This window comes from Triturus cristatus, chromosome 3_1, assembly GCF_964204655.1.
Source record: "Triturus cristatus chromosome 3_1, aTriCri1.1, whole genome shotgun sequence".
NCBI lineage: Eukaryota > Metazoa > Chordata > Amphibia > Caudata > Salamandridae > Triturus > Triturus cristatus.
Window position 1 is genome coordinate 17,499,567 of NC_140583.1, and position 14,148 is coordinate 17,513,714.

Sequence of the window (14,148 nt, forward strand, 5' to 3'; positions counted from 1 at the left end):
CCTCACTAAACCATCCAATGGGTAGTAGCGATGGGCGGTGTGTACAAAGGGCAGGGACTTATTCAATGCAAGCTTATGACCTGCACTTACTGGGAATTCCTCGTTCATGGGAAATAATTGCAATCCCCAATCCCTATCACAAACGGGGTTCAGCGGGATACCGGCACCTGTCGGCGAAGGGTAGACACATGCTGATCAGTTCAGTGTAGCGCGCGTGCGGCCCCGGACATCTAAGGGTATCACAGACCTGTTCTTGCTCGATCTCGTGTGGCTGAACGCCACTTGTCCCTCTAAGAAATTGGACGCCGTCCGCTGGGGGTCGCATAACTAGTTAGCATGGAGGAGTCTTGTTCATTATCGGAATTACACGTACAAATGAGGTAACAGTTCCTAAGAAAAACAGTGCCACTATGGTCTACTGTGAGGCGAGAGATAGACAGAGCAAGAGGTGGGCTGTGGATAGGGTTCGAGGATAAAGGTGTAGTGAAGACCAGATACTCCTGGGTGGTACTAGAAGTGCCCTCACACACCCTTGCGGGTGCAAAGCATCATCATCGGGCGGTGCTCCTCGTGGGGGTGGCGCTGCAGTCCCTCACGGGCCCTTCAGGAGGGCTCTTTGTCGGAGATCTTTTGGTGGAGTCGCCGTAGTTGTGCGTGCGGGTGTGTGGGGTGGGGGTAAAAACAGTGTAGTGGTGAGGATAAAAAGACCTTGTGGTACCCGAACAATTTATTAGTGGGTCCGTAGGGTCTAGTAAAATATAACGGGGGATAGTGTATGAATGACACTCTGAGTAGGGGAAGGCTAGATGTAAATAAGCCCCACTGCTCTCGACCCGTAAGAGTGAGGGTTAAAGTGAGAGAGAGGGTGTAAAAGGGGTGGTCAACATGTTTCGCGCTGCCCGCGGTCCCTAGTGGATCCTTAGCGCTTCGTCAGGACCTTGATGGAAAAGTAAAACAAAAAGGAAGGGGATTCAGGACAAAAAGGAAAATAACCTATAATCCCAACATAGAAAGAAGGAACACGTGTTATTCGTGTCCTTGGCGTCGAACCTATAGGGAGAGGGAGAGAACAGAGAAGTTAAAAAACATGAGAAGCTTCTCTCGGACTGGGACTAAGGTACCGTACACCAGTGTAGAGAGCGGGCCAGCTGAGATCATGCTGGGGTAAGTGGTTGTACAAGGTGTAAAAGAGGAGGCAGGGTAAGTGTACAACCGTGCCCTAATGTGGGCCAGAACGAGATACATGCAAGCTCAATTCACCGTGTAGGAGTGACTGATATCCATCCTAGTGAAACATGCGGCACGTTATTTGTTCATGGGTGCGTGGCCACATGATGCTTGATGTACCATGAAAGTTCAGAAAGTCGAAGTGCCAGGCAATTACAGTCAAATCGATGGTCCCGCATCTCATGGAAATGTACGAGGGATTGGTTGGTACTGATTATCAACACAGCTAAAAGGCTATCGGACGAACTCCTGAATCAAATCACACTCTCCGAGAACAAACTTAAGGCAGGCATTTCCATCACTGCATTTAAGTCACGTCTCTCCGAGATTAACCAGGAGATGAACGACCATAAAGAGTATCTTACCAAACAAAAAATTCATCAACTCCAGAAGGATGTGAAACGGTTCGACAAGGACAAGGTTTACCCTTACACCAAGGAAGACTATGTCTTCCAGACCACTGAAACATCGGATGATGCCAGTAGCAACCATTCATCTGGCTCTACCAATAGCAATTCCAGCTATGAGAACAGGCAACCGAGGTACCGGGGAGGGTATAGACATCCCCACCCCCCCCCCCTCTGTTTCAAGGCTTTCCAGGCCTCCCTTACCAACCACGATGTATCAGGGACCTTGGATGGGCCCCCAACCTCTATGGAACCCTCCCATGGGACCTAATCAAACCTTGCCTCGGTATAACCAATTCCAGAACCCCCCTTTTCTAAACAGAGGGAGGGGCAGAGGAAGAGGCAGAAAAAGAACGGGACCAAAAAACGTCCAATGGCAAGACCAGGACCAGATGATTCTCAGGAGCAAGTCAACGAGACCCTTGTAGTGAACCTGTCAACCAGACCCCTTACTCTGGATGAACAGAGACTTCTGGAAAAAGGCCTCGGTTTTATCCCTACTCCTAGAGAAGACGATTTTAGACTTCACCAAGAACTTCACCTTTTCTTCAGGAAAATACGCCTCAAGGCATTCTTCGATGGGACACCTGAAATCCCGGCGGTAGGGACTGGCCTGAAGAACAAATCCAAGTTCACCCCTACCTCGGCTATGACACCCAATGAAGTCCTCACTTTTGAACAGGCGGTCCTTAAAGATGTCTTAGATACAAAAGCCACCGGTCATCACTTTGATAACCTTTCTAAGGAAGAACGGGGCATCCTTACTAAGATCGCAAATGACCAGACCATCATCCTCAAACCTGCTGACAAGGGCGGCGCCATCGTTATCCTCGATAGAGGGACCTACGAAGCAGAATGCGAACGACAACTCTCAGACACTAGGTATTACCAACCTACTGACATTGACCCCACCCTACGCCTTACGAACAAGATACAGAGCTTGACTCTGGAAGCTAAAGCTGAAGATTGGATATCACATGACGAGGCGCTGTTTCTGAACCAAACCAACCCTCGGACACCTTATTTCTACTGCCTTCCGAAAATCCATAAAGGCATAAACCCCCCCCCCCTGGACGCCCCATCGTCTCTGGCATCAACTCCTTACTTGAACCATTGAGTAAGTTTTGTGATTTTTTCCTACGACCTCTGGTAATCAATACTCCCACCTACTTGAGAGACACCATGGAGGTTCTCAATTTGATACAGCAATTCGATTCCCCTGAGACGATTGATCTTCTTGTCACCCTGGATGTCGAGGCATTGTATACGAACATACCTCAGGACGCCACCCTCACTGTCCTTGAACGTGCCCTTCACAGTGTGGATCCCTGGCCCTATGTCACTCCAATACCTTTCATTTGTGACTGTGCCCACCTCGCACTCAAAAAAAATTTCTTTGCGTTTAACAACAAACTATACCACCAAACCCAAGGTACGTGCATGGGCAGCACCTTTGCGCCGAGCCTGGCATGCCTCTACATGGCCGATCTGGAGGAAGAGAAAATCAGAACACCCACCAACCCCTTCCATGACAACATCCTCCTTTGGCGCCGATACATCGACGACATCCTTATCTTTTGGAGAGGAAGTACAGAGGAATGCGCTGCATTCTTCATCTGGATGAACACTATTGACCCTTTCCTTAGATTCACTGGGACCCAATCTCCTGAGTCTATACTGTTTTTGGACCTTTCTATATCACTCAAAGATGGTGGTATTCTGACTACGAACTACAAAAAACCCACTGATAGAAACAGCCTCTTACTCTATCAGAGCCACCACCCTAAAGCATTAAGGGACAACCTCCCTGTGGGTCAGTTTCTCCGTCTTAGAAGAAATTGTAACACTCTCACTGAGTTTGAAGTCCAAGCGGCCATCCTCAAAAAGAACCTTATTGCCAGGGACTATCCCATCAGCATCATAAAAACAGCCCACAAGAGGGCCAGGAACAACCATCGTGACTCCCTTTTGGAAACAAAAACGAGATCTGAGAGTACTGCTCTCACGTGCGTTACATCTTTCACCCCTCTTTCCAACACTATCCAGAAAATAGTGAAAAGACATTGGCGGATACTTAGAACTGGATCATTTGACCCGGGCCCCCTCCCCCTGTTTGCGTTTAAACGCACTCAGAACTTGAGAGACATTCTGGTACACACCCGTCCCAGAACCATTTCGAAACCGCCCCAAACCCTTTGGACTTTACCTCCAGTTACTGGCCATTTCCCCTGTGGGTCATGTTCTTGCTGTCCACAAACTAAACCTATGAAAGAGGTGGATCTAGGACTGCCCAGACCATGGCAATTAAGACGGCACACCAACTGCAATTCAAAAAATTGCATATATCTACTCACCTGCCCCTGCGGACTCCGCTACATAGGGATGACCGCCAGACCTGTAAAAACCCGGATCGGGGAACACAAGAGTTCGATACGGTGCAAAAGAACTCAGACCAGGTTGCAGAACCATTACTTGGAACTCAACCACTCCCCTGATAGTCTAAGCTGGACTGTGATTGACCACAACCCTGCGTGGACACCGACGACCCTATTCAAGACTGAGCAACGCTGGGTTTTCAGACTCAGGTCAAATGTCACCGGCCTCAACGACGACATTCCATGGAGTGCTCTTCTTCCTTGATACTCTGCAGAGTACCCTCTACCCACACTGCCCAAGTTAACATCAACACACCGGGCCACGCACAGCTGTGACTGTACTCCCCCTCAATGCACAGCTGTACCCTAGGTACATACTGCTGTATGCCTGTCACGTTTACGCACAGTGATCACACTTATGACTTCTGACAACAAACATACACCCATAATGTAGCGGCCATTTATATGCATCCACTACCCTCAGTTAGGGTTTCCTACTAAACTATCATTCAATCTTTGTGCACATGCACCAACCTTATGATGCCAACTTGGGTGGTGCAGGCACACTGTTCTTTTGCCGCAGCACCCTTCACTATACATTCCGTATAGACAGCTGGGTACCATACACAGAGCACATACCACTGACTCGTAATTCTGAACTCTGTTAGGTGCACATTACCACTCTACTATACTGCGCACCAATTTCGCCATCAACTATTATCTCACAGAACCGCGAGATAAGTTTTTCTAAACACAAGAGATGGTTCTCCATATCTATTAGCTCCACACTGTTACCCGTTCCAATATGGCCGCCACCATTCCGGCCCCTAGGCTAGTCCCTCCTTAGTTTCAGTTCTGATCCCGGAACAGCAACTCCCTATCAACGTCAGTATATAATGTCCCGCCCCACCATTGACTGTTACCGGCGACTCTGGAGGCACCCTAGGTTACCGACTTGGAACTTCCGTGGCAGATGTAAGTACTTTATACGAACATTCGCTACCGCCGTCAGCGGTGATCACGAGCGAACCCAACCCCAACCCCCCCCCTTTTCTCTTACATATACCGCTTGTTTGAAAACCAGTCAGATTTGCTAGTTTTTCTGCTTCCTGGCTCCCCTTGTTTACGTAGCCTTTTATTCCCCATAACTTGGTTTTCAGTAGCTGTAGCCCCCGCCCCAGACGGTCCATACCCGGTACAGCCTGGACCCTGACTTTTGCGGGTAGAATATTGAGATCTATCACTCCTGGCATGTGTTCACTTACGTATCCTCTCCAGTCTACTATTATGCTTCAAGTATCCACCCTGTGATTTATGTAGCCTACACCAGTTGCGGGCACTGATAGAATTACGGTTAGCTACATACTTAGTTCACCCCTTCGCCACCTGTTTATTAGACCGGGCAGCTCACGTTTACCATCGATTTTACTGTAATTGCCTGGCACTTCAAATTTCTGAACTTTCATTGTACATCAAGCATCGTGTGGCCACGCACCCATGAACAAATAACGTGCCGCATGTTTCACTAGGATGGATATCCGTCACTCCTACACGGTGAATTGAGCTTGCATGTATCTCGTTCTGGCCCACATTAGGGCACGGTTGTACACTTACCCTGCCTCCTCTTTTACACCTTGTACAACCACTTACCCCAGCATGATCTCAGCTGGCCCGCTCTCTACACTGGTGTACGGTACCTTAGTCCCAGTCCGAGAGAAGCTTCTCATGTTTTTTAACTTCTCTGTTCTCTCCCTCTCCCCATAGGTTCGACGCCAAGGACACGAATAACACGTGTTCCTTCTTTCTATGTTGGGATTATAGGTTATTCTCCTTTTTGTCCTGAATCCCCTTCCTTTTTGTTTTACTTTTCCATCAAGGTCCTGACGAAGCGCTAAGGATCCACTAGGGACCGCGGGCAGCGCGAAACATGTTGACCACCCCTTTTACACCCTCTCTCTCACTTTAACCCTCACTCTTACGGGTCGAGAGCAGTGGGGCTTATTTACATCTAGCCTTCCCCTACTCAGAGTGTCATTCATACACTATCCCCCGTTATATTTTACTAGACCCTACGGACCCACTAATAAATTGTTCGGGTACCACAAGGTCTTTTTATCCTCACCACTACACTGTTTTTTCCCCCACCCCACACACCCGCACGCACAACTACGGCGACTCCACCAAAAGATCTCCGACAAAGAGCCCTCCTGAAGGGCCCGTGAGGGACTGCAGCGCCACCCCCACGAGGAGCACTGCCTGATGATGATGCTTTGCACCCGCAAGGGTGTGTGAGGGCACTTCTAGTACCACCCAGGAGTATCTGGTCTTCACTACACCTTTATCCTCGAACCCTATCCACAGCCCACCTCTTGCTCTGTCTATCTCTCGCCTCACAGTAGACCATGGTGGCACTGTTTTTCTTAGGAACTGTTACCTCATTTGTACGTGTTCTTACTCTAGGAGCATCGGTACAGAACCTACCCCTCTCTCGTCTTCTATGCTCCTTGTCCCTCCCTCTCAAGTGTGTATACATATTAGTACGGCAGCGAGCCGTGGGACATCCCTTCTTTTTTTTCTCTCTTGGCCACTACCCTACCCTTACCCCCACACGAGATACTACAAGCTCACGAGTTCCCTCATCTTCACCCAGACCCCTTATCCACCATGGATGACCCAGGTCTCTGCTTTGATGATGAGACAGTAGCAGAAATTCTAAGAGCCCCCTCCTTACTATCAGAGGATGGCAACCTTCCATCAGGCAGCAGGGACGACGACTGGAAAGCTTTACAAGCCCTGAGGAGATTACAAATTAAAACCGCTCTACATGGCACAGTCATGACCGAGTACCTCAGAGCCAATATTGCCCCTAACGGTCTTCTTGTCACCCTGGCACCCAGAATATTCCTTGAGGATATCACCTTTCGGCGGGAATGGTCCCGCATCTCATGGAAATGTACGAGGGATTGGTTGGTACTGATTATCAACACAGCTAAAAGGCTATCGGACGAACTCCTGATTCAAATCACACTCTCCGAGAACAAACTTAAGGCAGGCATTTCCATCACTGCATTTAAGTCACGTCTCTCCGAGATTAACCAGGAGATGAACGACCATAAAGAGTATCTTACCAAACAAAAAATTAATCAACTCCAGAAGGATGTGAAACGGTTCGACAAGGAGAAGGTTTACCCTTACACCAAGGAAGACTATGTCTTCCAGACCACTGAAACATCGGATGATGCCAGTAGCAACCATTCATCTGGCTCTACCAATAGCAATTCCAGCTATGAGAACAGGCAACCGAGGTACCGGGGAGGATATAGACATCCCCACCAACCCCCCCCCCCCCCCTCTGTTTCAAGGCTTTCCAGGCCTCCCTTACCAACCACCGATGTATCAGGGACCTTGGATGGGCCCCCAACCTCTATGGAACCCTCCCATGGGACCTAATCAAACCATGCCTCAGTATAACCAATTCCAGAACCCCCCTTTTCTAAACAGAGGGAGGGGCAGAGGAAGAGGCAGAAGAAGAACGGGACCAAAAAACGTCCAATGGCAAGACCAGGACCAGATGATTCTCAGGAGCAAGTCAACGAGACCCTTGTAGTGAACCTGTCAACCAGACCCCATACTCTGGATGAACAGAGACTTCTGGAAAAAGGCCTCGGTTTTGTCCCTACTCCTAGAGAAGACGATTTTAGACTTCACCAAGAACTTCACCTTTTCTTCAGGAAAATACGCCTCAAGGCATTCTTCGATGGGACACCTGAAATCCCGGCGGTAGGGACTGGCCTGAAGAACAAATCCAAGTTCACCCCTACCTCGGCTATGACACCCAATGAAGTCCTCACTTTTGAACAGGCGGTCCTTAAAGATGTCTTAGATACAAAAGCCACCGGTCATCACTTTGATAACCTTTCTAAGGAAGAACGGGGCATCCTTACTAAGATCGCAAATGACCAGACCATCATCCTCAAACCTGCTGACAAGGGCGGCGCCATCGTTATCCTCGATAGAGGGACCTACGAAGCAGAATGCGAACGACAACTCTCAGACACTAGGTATTACCAACCTACTGACATTGACCCCACCCTACGCCTTACGAACAAGATACAGAGCTTGACTCTGGAAGCTGAAGCTGAAGATTGGATATCACATGACGAGGCGCTGTTTCTGAACCAAACCAACCCTCGGACACCTTATTTCTACTGCCTTCCGAAAATCCATAAAGGCATAAACCCCCCCCCCCCTGGACACCCCATCGTCTCTGGCATCAACTCCTTACTTGAACCATTGAGTAAGTTTTGTGATTTTTTCCTACGACCTCTGGTAATCAACAGGGCCGGACTGGGAACTGAAAGCAGCCCGGGCAAATTTTGCCAGACCAGCCCCCTTCTGGCGCGTAACGAGCGAGCGCAGAGAGCGAGGCCGACAGCTATTAGGGGGATTTGGGGGGGTTCTCCCTCAAGAAAATTTTGGAAAAAGACAGACCAACATGGTGCATTTTACAGTGTATTTTTCATTACATATTAAATTCTATAAACTTTCAAAGCACAGTAAATAGTAGATGATGACCTTAAAGAGCACCAGGTTACCGAGTCATATGTACCAATAGACATTCTTACAGAGAGCACCAAAAATAGACACAAGAGTAGTGAATCAGAGAGAACAAAGTTTCAGTGAGACCAGCCCCCATATGGTGTGTAGCGAGCAAGCGCAGTGAGCAACCACAAATATGGGGAGTTTGAGGGGTTCTCCCCCCCCCAAGAAAATTTTGGAAACAGAAAGGCCAAAACAATGCATTTTTCAACACATTTTTCATTACATATTAGATTGCATTAACTTTTAAAGCATAGTAAATGATTACCTTATGGAGCACCAGAATACCCAGTCATAAATCACAAACATTCCTAGAGAGTGGATTTTGAACGTCCGTGAACACCCCCAGTCCTTTCTGCGGCGATAAATCCTGAAGTTTAAGTGTGGGAATTTTGGTTTGCTCTTGATTGCTGATTTGCCGAGCCAGGCCCAGATTTGTGGCCGTGCCAGCATTTGCCACTGGAGTAGTCGCCGCGGCCATGAAGTTGCCCGCACAAATTGCCGCTCCCGTCCCCACACCAAGCAAAACCAAGTGATTCCTTCACTTAAAATGTGCCAACCATAGCGCCACAGCGAGCGCAAGCACACACCTGCCCCCGTCTAACCCTTTGAGGCCGGCAGCGGCGCCAGCTAAGACTCGGTGTTTGAACGGACCTTGTGGCAGCCGCATCCCGCCTGCGCAATCCAGCAATGTAGTGCTTTCCACAACTAGGCCAAAATACCCCGTCAGGCACAAAACCGCTTGGCACAACCTCCAGAGCCATTGTGGGACACAGGATCAGGTAGCACATGGATTTCTAGAGAACTGGTCTGGGATACCTCCTCCCAGGACCAAGAGAGCTCCAGAGCCCCATTCAGCCCTAGTGAGTGCAGACAGCGCCAGCCTGCAGTGAGTGACCACACCGGTGCAGGCCTGCACTGGTGTCTGTCAACTTTCCTCGCAGCCGGTGGCACTTACTCTACAAGAGCCTGGTGTGCATAGAAGCTCTGTGGCAGCCGCACTCGCAGCCTACTGGCAAATGTGGTGCTGCGGGGCTGGGCAGCAGTGCGCCCACTGGGGCAGACACCGTTCAGCAGTGCTGATTTTATTAGGGTTGAACACGCGGTAGAATAGTCAAGATCTATACAGCATCCTAGTTGGCTGTAATGTGTGCTCGCTCTCCTGATTTCTTGTGTTTTCCAGCAGTTTTAAGATCTTATCGTTTTTCATTGCTCAAATGGGTTCTTCCCTCATCTTCATTACTTGATTTTGCTCCTAACAAAGTGTCACTCATAGCCGCTGAAATGTCCCTCATAATTACAGTGAAATTATGAAAATGTCACACATAGCAATCTGAAACCGTGGCAGCTATGTCATCAGGATGCACGAGGATACATAACAAGAGCAGCCCCCGGGCCAGGGCCTTGCCCCCTGCTGTAGTAGCACCTCCATCAGTCGCACTCCCACTCCTGTAGCGGCCTCGCATGATGAACCTACAATGTAGGTTCATCAATGCCCAGTGCATTATTCGGAAAAACGTGTGTGTGCCTGGCTGATGGTGCAACATGCTGTCGTGTTGGCAGAAATATGGTGGATGGGATGAGGTTGAAAGGGCCCTTTAAGTTTGGAGTGTTGTGAGTCCTTCACGCAATTACGCCGTGATAAACTACTAAATAGGTATTATTCACATGAAGACAAAACTGAAATGGCGGTTTTTTTTTCTTTTTCTTTTTTTATAGTCTTCCAGAAGCTAAATTCCATGGAAGACACCCTTTGCCCTTTACTCTTTGACAAGGCCAGGTCAATTGTACTACTATCAATAACGACAGCTGCATCATTTAGTGTGCACCAAATGCCCAAACCTAAAGTTAGTATTTTATAAAGGGATACGCATAATTACTGTGCATGTAAATGGCATAGAGCTACCTATCCAGTACTGTGCCACAAAAACATGTCACTCAGTCGCTGTGTAACTTTATTGTCTTTGCTGTGTACCCCATGCTACCATCATAAGACGCTTTTGCATCCAAATGTATTTTGTATGTAAACACAACGTTACGCTTTTTAGGTTCACTAGTTAACAGCTTTGTAAGAATAAACACGCTAGTGTTTTGCCAGAAGTGAAAGTATTCACCCATTTGCAGAAAAGATAGCAACATTTGTACTGAATAAACCACCTTTTTTGTTCACAGACGATACAGAAGTAATGGTGGCATAGACGTGTTTTTCCTTGCATTTTTGAATTACGAAATCAGTCTGTGAACTTTAACCCTGGTTTCTTACAATCTCTCAATGTTTTCAATGTTCAGAGTAAACGCATTTGTTGTAGGACTGCTACAATTTTAACTTAAGCCAGCCAGGTGACAGTCGCCGGGGCACTTACTTTATACAGTGGTGGCGGCGGGCGGCCTTTGCACTCTGCACTGTCTCTACTCTGTGTGCTGCTGTCTGCGACGCCTGCGACATGTCCGTGTATCAGGCAGAAGCTGAACGTGCGCACTACTATACTATGCATAATGAAAGCAGGCGAACTTTGGGAGGGGATGAAGATCATTGGTCAGCGTCGCGCTGAGTCAGACCAATGATCTGTGCCCCCTCCTCAAATTCACCCGCCTGTCTCGCACGGCTGAACCCTAGGGGAGGATTAGATCTTTCTCTGGTGGTCAGGTGGTGACGCTGACGCACCTGACGTCATCGATCACTCCCGGCCGGACTGTGTGGACCGGACGGGTGAATTACAATAAATCAGCCCCAGCAGGAAAACCAGCCCCCTCTGAAAAAAACCGGCCCCCACCCCATGCAGCCTACCGGGGGATTGCCCGGTGCCCGGAATCACCAGTCCGGCCCTGAATCAGAGAGAACAAAGTTTCAGTGAGACCAGCCCCCATATGGTGTGTAGCGAGCAAGCGCAGTGAGCAACCACAAATATGGGGAGTTTGAGGGGTTCTCCCCCCCCCAAGAAAATTTTGGAAACAGAAAGGCCAAAACAATGCATTTTTCAACACATTTTTCATTACATATTAGATTGCATTAACTTTTAAAGCATAGTAAATGATTACCTTATGGAGCACCAGAATACCCAGTCATAAATCACAAACATTCCTAGAGAGTGGATTTTGAACGTCCGTGAACACCCCCAGTCCTTTCTGCGGCGATAAATCCTGAAGTTTAAGTGTGGGAATTTTGGTTTGCTCTTGATTGCTGATTTGCCGAGCCAGGCCCAGAATCGTGGCCGTGCCAGCGTTTGCCACTGGAGTAGTCGCCGCGGCCATGAAGTTGCCCGCACAAATTGCCGCTCCCGTCCCCACACCAAGCAAAACCAAGTGATTCCTTCACTTAAAATGTGCCAACCATAGCGCCACAGTGAGCGCAAGCACACACCTGCCCCCGTCTAACCCTTTGAGGCCGGCAGCGGCGCCAGCTAAGACTCGGTGTTTGAACGGACATTGTGGCAGCCGCATCCCGCCTGCGCAATCCAGCAATGTAGTGCTTTCCACAACTAGGCCAAAATACCCCGTCAGGCACAAAACCGCTTGGCACAACCTCCAGAGACATTGTGGGACACAGAATCAGGTAGCACATGGATTTCTAGAGAACTGGTCTGGGATACCTCCTCCCAGGACCAAGAGAGCTCCAGAGCCCCATTCAGCCCTAGTGAGTGCAGACAGCGCCAGCCTGCAGTGAGTGACCACACCGGTGCAGGCCTGCACTGGTGTCTGTCAACTTTCCTCGCAGCCGGTGGCACTTACTCTACAAGAGCCTGGTGTGCATAGAAGCTCTGTGGCAGCCGCACTCGCAGCCTACTGGCAAATGTGGTGCTGCGGGGCTGGGCAGCAGGCAGCAGTGCGCCCACTGGGGCAGACACCGTTCAGCAGTGCTGATTTTATTAGGGTTGAACACGCGGTAGAATAGTCAAGATCTATACAGCATCCTAGTTGGCTGTAATGTGTGCTCGCTCTCCTGATTTCTTGTGTTTTCCAGCAGTTTTAAGATCTTATCGTTTTTCATTGCTCAAATGGGTTCTTCCCTCATCTTCATTACTTGATTTTGCTCCTAACAAAGTGTCACTCATAGCCGCTGAAATGTCCCTCATAATTACAGTGAAATTATGAAAATGTCACACATAGCAATCTGAAACCGTGGCAGCTATGTCATCAGGATGCATGAGGATACATAACAAGAGCAGCCCCCGGGCCAGGGCCTTGCCCCCTGCTGTAGTAGCACCTCCATCAGTCGCACTCCCACTCCTGTAGCGGCCTCGCATGATGAACCTACAATGTAGGTTCATCAATGCCCAGTGCATTATTCGGAAAAACGTGTGTGTGCCTGGCTGATGGTGCAACATGCTGTCGTGTTGGCAGAAATATGGTGGATGGGATGAGGTTGAAAGGGCCCTTTAAGTTTGGAGTGTTGTGAGTCCTTCACGCAATCACGCCGTGATAAACTACTAAATAGGTATTATTCACATGAAGACAAAACTGAAATGGCGGTTTTTTTTTCTTTTTCTTTTTTTATAGTCTTCCAGAAGCTAAATTCCATGGAAGACACCCTTTGCCCTTTACTCTTTGACAAGGCCAGGTCAATTGTACTACTATCAATAACGACAGCTGCATCATTTAGTGTGCACCAAATGCCCAAACCTAAAGTTAGTATTTTATAAAGGGATACGCATAATTACTGTGCATGTAAATGGCATAGAGCTACCTATCCAGTACTGTGCCACAAAAACATGTCACTCAGTCGCTGTGTAACTTTATTGTCTTTGCTGTGTACCCCATGCTACCATCATAAGACGCTTTTGCATCCAAATGTATTTTGTATGTAAACACAACGTTACGCTTTTTAGGTTCACTAGTTAACATCTTTGTAAGAATAAACACGCTAGTGTTTTGCCAGAAGTGAAAGTATTCACCCATTTGCAGAAAAGATAGCAACATTTGTACTGAATAAACCACCTTTTTTGTTCACAGACGATACAGAAGTAATGGTGGCATAGACGTGTTTTTCCTTGCATTTTTGAATTACGAAATCAGTCTGTGAACTTTAACCCTGGTTTCTTACAATCTCTCAATGTTTTCAATGTTCAGAGTAAACGCATTTGTTGTAGGACTGCTACAATTTTAACTTAAGCCAGCCAGGTGACAGTCGCCGGGGCACTTACTTTATACAGTGGTGGCGGCGGGCGGCCTTTGCACTCTGCACTGTCTCTACTCTGTGTGCTGCTGTCTGCGACGCCTGCGACATGTCCGTGTATCAGGCAGAAGCTGAACGTGCGCACTACTATACTATGCATAATGAAAGCAGGCGAACTTTGGGAGGGGATGAAGATCATTGGTCAGCGTCGCGCTGAGTCAGACCAATGATCTGTGCCCCCTCCTCAAATTCACCCGCCTGTCTCGCACGGCCGAACCCTAGGGGAGGATTAGATCTTTCTCTGGTGGTCAGGTGGTGACGCTGACGCACCTGACGTCATCGATCACTCCCGGCCGGACTGTGTGGACCGGACGGGTGAATTACAATAAATCAGCCCCAGCAGGAAAACCAGCCCCCTCTGAAAAAA